The sequence below is a fragment of the Coffea arabica genome, chromosome 8c (assembly GCF_036785885.1).
Source record: "Coffea arabica cultivar ET-39 chromosome 8c, Coffea Arabica ET-39 HiFi, whole genome shotgun sequence".
Classification (NCBI taxonomy): domain Eukaryota; kingdom Viridiplantae; phylum Streptophyta; class Magnoliopsida; order Gentianales; family Rubiaceae; genus Coffea; species Coffea arabica.
Window position 1 is genome coordinate 32,084,787 of NC_092325.1, and position 5,977 is coordinate 32,090,763.

The window sequence follows — 5,977 nt, forward strand, 5'->3', positions numbered from 1 at the left end:
GTCAAATATATTTATCGATTTCAAAAGAGTCATTAAACCAACTATTCCTGCAGGAAATACTCTGGTTAAAATTGAAATCCCTGAAGGACATGTACAAGTGATACAAATAAATTTAAGGCTGTTGTATCTAAATAAAGTATAAATTGATTTCAAATATCTTCAGAGATTAAATAAATGTCATGACAAAATTCAATCTCTTGAAGAGGTCGCTCCTGAAGAGCCAACTATGAAAGAGAATGAAATCATAGAAAATTTAATGGGAGCCTAATGAAATGTAGCACTTGATATTACAAAAGTTGATGAGGATCATGAATCTGAATCGGTTGATGAATATCTGTATAGAAATGATTGGCCAAAATGAAAAGATGCGATCTAATCTGAATTGGATTCACCGGTTAAAAGAAAAGTTTTTGGACCTGTAGTCCAAACTGTGACGCCCCCACTTCTCCCTAAAGCAAACCAAAGGGTATCCGCGGGACGCCTGCCCAACTCTCGCCAGGACTCACTACAATCCATTATTCAAAAACCCGAAATACTTTAAGTAACTTCAATACATAATTAAAGTACTTCAAATATCTCACACTTACAATTATACAGCTTTCAAGCTTAAATACAACCCAACGGAAAAGGGTACAATAGCCATCCGTTATAATATAACTTAAAATCTTCAAAAGAAAGCAATCTAGTACTACTCACGAGCACCCTTGGTCTCGAACCCTGTAAAAGAAAACCACAACGTGGGATGAGCTACACAGCCCAGTGAGGTTCCAAGACACTCTAACAGTTCAAATAAATCAGGTAGATTGGGCATATCATATGCATGGTTCAAGGTTACACAATGGCATGTTATCATGAGGTGATAATCATTGTACGGGTAATTTGAGACATTATCATGGTATGAGACATTTATCATGAGACAGTTATTATGGTTCAAACCATTGGCATATATAGTTCACGAGTGATTGGAGCTTATTACAGGCATAGCTCAGGATTTCATATTGGCATTTTAGCATGAAACAATTATCATGATACCAGGTAAACATATACTGTAGGATACGGTGTTCCAGTGGAACTCTGTCGATCATCTGCACCTTATGACTTCCGGATCCCCACGGTACGGTCTGGCCATCGCCTTATCCCTCCAGTGGTAATACTCGAGTATACCGAAACGGTGGCTCAGGGTTCCAACCTACCCGACCGAGCCCAGTCCTGGCTCGAGTAGGTCAGTAACCAAGGGCAGGGCCCAAGTTCAGCTTAGAACTTACAACATGCACAGGTAACCAAGTAATTCGACAAAAGGTAAAATTCATCATTTGAGTAGGTCGAGTGAGATAAAGTACACACTCGCCTAATAATGATGGACAGTTTCATATAACATGTGATTCATGATAATCAAGTAATCAATTAGATACTTAGCACGTAAGCACGTAAGCAATACAAGTTGATTTCATGGGAGCATGTAATTCACGGATATCGAATAGTCATGTAGATTGGAAATCATGTGAGCAAATAGTCAAGTAATCAAGTAGTCATGTGGTTGGTAAACGGTTCACGGTTAACGGTTAACGGTTGACGGTTAACGGTTAACGGTTAAGTAGTGACGGTTAATTGACAGGCATTTGTCATATGAATAGGCCATCATTGGCCGTTATCCCATTTTTACCATGTGAGAGTCGAGGAGATTCACTCCAACGACGTATGCAACCTTAGCATACCAAGTCATGTTATTCGAGTATTTCCAAGCACGAGTTATTCATCTCAAAAGAGAACGAGTGCGATAAAGTACACACTCGACTCCATTTCTCAAAATCAAGTAGGCTAAGTAAACAATCTAGCGAGTTAAGCATGTATCGAGTTCATATGGTCATTTGATATGGTTAATCGTTTAACCAATTCATGTAGATATACAATGCAAGTATACATTCCTTAAATAGGCATGAGTATGGTAAATACTTAACACATAGTACTTAACACTTAATAATCATGAAATAAGCGTGTCCTAGACTTATTCAATTACGTATTCCTATATGGAACACTCACCTAGTCAAAACAAGCGAGTAGTTTTCAAACAAGCGTTTAGGTGTCCGCTCCGAGTTCCTCTTGGAGATTCCCTCGAGTGCCTGAGTAAACAATAATCAAGTACCACTCAATATCACTACGAATCTCTAATTATCGAGGAAGATTGTACGCTACTGCAATCTAAGGAAATCTTATGAAAATGAACCTCAATTACTCGTAAATCGAGGTTCAAGAGTAAAGTTTTAAAGTCTAAAGAGAGAGACTAACAGTTTCCATGAAATCGAGTTCAAGATGCTTAATCGGTATCGAGAAAAGAAGGCAAGTTTCCAAAATCTCATTTTCTAAGAAATTGACAAATTTCAGCTTTGGGTGTCAATTTAGAAAAATCGTATCTTGAACTATGTAGGTCCATAATTAGAAAGCTTGATACCGTTGGAAACTTCTTCAAAAGCACTAAAAGTTCCTAGAAGATACTTTTCCATGATTCCAAACGGAAGATATTCAAAAATTGACTCAAAGTTGCTGCTTGGGACCATTATGACAGTTTCGGGGTTGGTTTTTGACCAACTTTGAAAATCCAGCAAAATTCACACAATACGAACTAGCCTCCGAAATTTAGAACTCAATTAGAGCTACAATCAAAGTTTAAAACAAAACAAACGGAACAAGAATCAAAGTTTTGAGCGCCAAGATATAGCAGCTCAAAGTTGGCTAAAATTGAGACCGTTGGCCTATTTTTCAGATTTAAATCACTGACTTTGGGACGTTCGTTGAACATTGAAACGGACTTGGAACTGCACCAAATTTAGCAGTATTACACTACCATATAGGGGCTATTCCTCTGCAAATTTTCAAGCAAAATCTAGCACGAAGAGTCAATTAACAAAACTGTTGAAGTTTTCAAGAATTTCTAAGGCAATCTGCCTCGTACCACTGTTTTCCTTTTCTCAAACATTTGGCCACTAAAAACCTCTCAAATATGGTTCATTTGCGTAGATAATGTCTAAGAAACATCCAAGCTGTATTTGGTAGGTGATTTATACCAAAAATTTCGAATGACAAGTCCCAAGTCAAGATTGGCTAATCGGCTAAGAGAAAAGAAAAAGTTTTCCAGATTCGAAGAGCAATTTCGGGGCATCATTTGCATATCAAAATGGTCTTAGAATATCACCAAATTTTTCACAATTAAACCTCCATATGAGGACCACTCCTCTATCAAATTTCATTTGAAAATTCACACGAGAAGGTAGTTAACTAAACCATCAAAGTTCAAGAAATTTCCCCCAAGGTAAAACTGTCTTCTAGCTCTTCTTTCCTTTTAAACATTTTATCCAAAGCAACCAACCCAAATCTGGTTTATTTGCGATACAAAGTCCAAGGAACATCTGATATAAAGTTTGGCAGATGTTGGACATCAAAGTTTCCAAAACAACAAGTCCCAAATCAAGCTAGGCCATTTAACTAGTTAAAAGAGGATTTTTACTCACTGCATCAGTTTCGAAATATGGCCACAACTCACTCAATTCAACTTGAAATTGAGTGTGATTGATGGCGTTGGAAAGCTCTCTCATAAAGCTGAATTTTATCAGAAGAAACCATTTTGAAATTCTATCCACAAATAGCTCGTTTTTGAGCATCAAGATACAAGTCATGTCCTGTCTCCTGGAGAGCAACGAAACAGGGCAGTGATTTTCAAACGAATGGTGTGGCTCACTCAAGTGGAACCAGAAAGTGAATTTGGTACCAATGGAAATCTGGGAATGTCTAGTTTCCAGTGACGCAAACGGCACTTAATTTCGACATCGGAGGAAAGAGTTATGGCCGATACAAAATGACTGCCTGGGCAATACGGGATTCATTTTCTAGTTTTGCTAACTTTGGAAATCAACTCATTTGACCAACCAAATCATGTTATTTTTCAATGAAATTTTGTACACACTCACACTAACATGTAAACAACATAATCAAGTCATTAGAACCTCAAAATTATGCACAAAATGGTCGGACAAGGCAGGGGCAAAATCGAAAACTTTTGCTTCTTGCACCCAATGAAGTTTCTATCAATTACACACCATTAATCCATCATTTTAACCACTAAACCAACAATATATCCACCATCAATCATCAAATCAGCAACAACCCAAGAGTGGAAGTTCATAGAGCCCACTTTCACATTTTATACCATAAACAAGACTACCCACATGATTATATAACCTTATATGTGCAATATATCTTACAAAAACTATGATCTATGGGTTGGATGATTTGCTACCTTCTTGGATGACTAGATCAGAAATTTTGGTCACTCTTTGCTCCAGAAAACCGTGACTTTTCAGCTCCCTTTTGCAGCTCAAAATACTCCTCAAGTGTTATACTAAGTGTGGGTGAAATTTGAAGTGAATTGGAAGAGGTTTGATGAAGATTTGATGAAGGAAAAATGAAGAACTTGGTCTTGTTTTTCCTTGGAGTTGCACGGCTGGAATGAAGAAGGAAAAGAAGAGTTGCACGACTGTTTGAGGTGATAAAGTGGAGGGTTTTGATCTGGTGTGATGCACCCATGTGAAACGAAAATGTGTGGCTCTCATTGATTCAAAGGTCAACTCTTTTTCCCGCGCGTTTCGTGTTCGATTCCTCTCGAATTTGTTTCACTAGTGCACTAAACCTCTAATGCACTTATATTCATATAAATATTATTGACTCTTAAATTGTCCCAAAATAAGGGTCTAAAGTTTCTAAATTAAATCGCGCGCGTAAAAACGCGCACTTCCAATTTATGCGCGATAAGACGAAATTTCTGAAAAATTCTTATAACGATAGTACTAATAACTATCACTTGAGTATTTAAACATTAAAATGCCTAATTTAGGTCCATTGTACATGTCTCCAATATTTCAAACCTATTGTACTCTCAATCGATCAAGATTTCCAAAGACGTGTTCACTATTTTCACTAAACGAGCTTCTGAAAATTAATTTTTGAAACAAGTCATTTTAAAAATATAATGAAACTATATTTCCATGTAATTAGGTCTCAAGGGTTTAGAAAATAATATTCGGAGTAAAAGACCAAATAAATAATTAAATAAGCTAGAAATAGGAGATTAAATAAGTAAATTTTGCGAGTCCTCACACAAACACCATAACGTGCAAAGCCAGTAAGATATAAATGGGTATTTGTGAGAAAAAGAAATGTGAAAAATGAAATTGTGAAGTATAAAGCAAGACATATAATCCAAAAATTTTCACAAAGGTTTGAATTTAATTATAATGAAATATATTCACCTATAGTGGATGCTATCATATTTAGATATCTTATGAATGTTGCAGTGCATGAAAACCTAGATATGTGTCTAATGGACATCGTTACTGTATATTTATATGCAAATCTTGAAAATGATACTTATATGAAAATTTTCGAAAGATTCAACATACCTGAAGCATGCAAATCAAATCTTAAAAATATTTATTCTATTAAATTACAAAGGTCTTTGTATGGGTTCAAACAATCTGGACGTATGTGGTATAACTGCCTTAATGAATGTTTAACTAAAGAAGGCTATACCAATGATCCAATATGTCAATGTATTTTTATCAAGAAAATGGGTCAAATTTTGTGATAATTGCTGTATATGTTGATGATCTAAATCTGATTGGAACTCCCGAAGATATTCAAAATAGTGTTAAATATTTGAAGAAGGAATTTGAGATATAAAATTTTGGAAAGACAAAATTCTACCTTAGTTTACAAATTGAGCATTCGAAAGGTGGAATTTTTGTCCACCAAACTGCTTATATCCAGAAGGTATTAAAGCAATTTTATATGGATCAGGCACATACATTAAGTATCCCAATGGTCGTCAGATCACTAGATCCTAATAATAATCCTTTTAGACTACAAGAGGAAGATGAAGAGACACTTGGTCCTGAAGTACCACATTTCAGTGCAATTGGTGCACTAA

The 5,977-nt window shown here is 36.0% G+C and overlaps 1 long non-coding RNA gene across 1 annotated transcript; it reads right to left on the reverse strand.

Moving 5' to 3' along the window:
• Positions 1-533: 533 nt before the first annotated feature.
• Positions 534-4,514, reverse strand: LOC140013830 (uncharacterized). Its single transcript, XR_011820646.1, has 3 exons — positions 4,292-4,514; positions 2,041-2,120; positions 534-717 (listed from the first exon to the last, which is right to left on the reverse strand). It is a non-coding gene; the product is annotated as an uncharacterized lncRNA (long non-coding RNA).
• Between the last annotated feature and the right edge of the window lie 1,463 nt (positions 4,515-5,977).